The sequence below is a fragment of the Sinocyclocheilus grahami genome, unplaced genomic scaffold (genome assembly GCF_001515645.1).
Source record: "Sinocyclocheilus grahami isolate Dianchi unplaced genomic scaffold, SAMN03320097.WGS_v1.1 scaffold394.1, whole genome shotgun sequence".
NCBI classification, from domain to species: domain Eukaryota; kingdom Metazoa; phylum Chordata; class Actinopteri; order Cypriniformes; family Cyprinidae; genus Sinocyclocheilus; species Sinocyclocheilus grahami.
Genome location: NW_015505573.1, coordinates 1 through 1,508, shown reverse-complemented (window position 1 = coordinate 1,508; position 1,508 = coordinate 1).

Here is a 1,508-nt window from a genome sequence, read left to right as displayed (position 1 = left end):
CAGATTGCCTATGTACCAACATACAATATACACTCTCGTTTAGATCATTAGAAGACTAATTCATAGATACTAAACATGGTAGGGTTACATATATGTAAGATGACAGGAATGAGTGTTTCCATCATAAGCCTGCATAAAACAGTATAAAATCTCAAAGACAACATACACCATGACTTGAAAGATATGTGTGTTCATTCAAAGAAAGGTTTTCCTATTAATTAATCAGAGAAGAGTCCATTTTTACTGTGCACTGTGGATTTCCTATGGAAAATGTAGTGCGAGGGGAAATTCTCAACATGCCATTAGGTCGTAAATGGATCTGGTCTAGCAGAGGTGTCGTGGTTGCCATGGGGACCAGGGGGGGCCTGGTGTCGTTGCAGACATCCTGGCATCCAGTTTATTGGGTGAGGGGTCTGTGACGACTTGTTAATCTAATGAATAACTGATTTGTTAAATCAAATGAAAAATTGTGTTTGATTGGTCCAGACGCTACATACAAAAGAGAAATGATAACAACATCGGTGGCAAACCTGAGATGTGAAAAAAGGAGTGTCCATAAGCTATAATTGAATGAAATGATTGAACAAACCTTTGTTGTTCACTTTCTAGTGGTTCTCAGTATAATTTGCTGATCAATCAGTTTATCAAAAAATCTGAAGGTTTGCTTCAAATTCACTTTTTACATTAGACATCGAGGGGCGATCAAACAGTACCAAAACAGTTTGCTACAATCCATTCTATGAAGGGTATGATTTCATATCTTTATAATACAATTTGCACTTTGCGTAAATGCCCACTTACATCTATTAAATCTCAGTGGGAGGAGGACATAGGAGAAAATATTCCAGAGGAACAGTGGGAAGAGATTCTACGCCGTGTGCACTCTTTATCCTTTTGTGTCAGACATGGTCTGATTCAGTGTTTAATTCTTCACCGCACCCACTGGACCAAAGTTAGACTTTCAAAAATATACCCCGAACCCGAAGTGGATTCCACATGTGAGTGTTGTCATCAGGCCCATGCAATTACGACCGTTTTGGTCCTGTCTATCTTTACAGAGATATTAGTCCAAGATCTTTAAAACATTATCTGAAGTTCTTAAAAATCATATTGAACCTCTGGCGTTCACAGCTTTATTTGGTACCCTTCCCACGTCTCTTGATATGCCCAAATATAAGTCTGATTTCATAGCCTTTGTTACACTTTTGGCAAGACGTTTAATTTTACTAAACTGAAAATCGCTTGTACCTCCTACTCATTCTTTATGGATTAAAGATATTTTCCATTTCATTAAACTAGAAAAAATCTGGCACACAATGAAGGGATCTTCTGATAATTTCTATAAAATTTGGGGACCCTTCCTAGATTGTGTAGGACATTGAAAGACCTAAGTATACATCTCCTCCAGTTAAGTAGCTGCTTCCCTCCCCCAGTATATAGACTAGTGCTCTACTTTAAAGATATTTCGGCTGTTTAGAAGGTTTAGCATTTTTTTGCATCTGTGATTT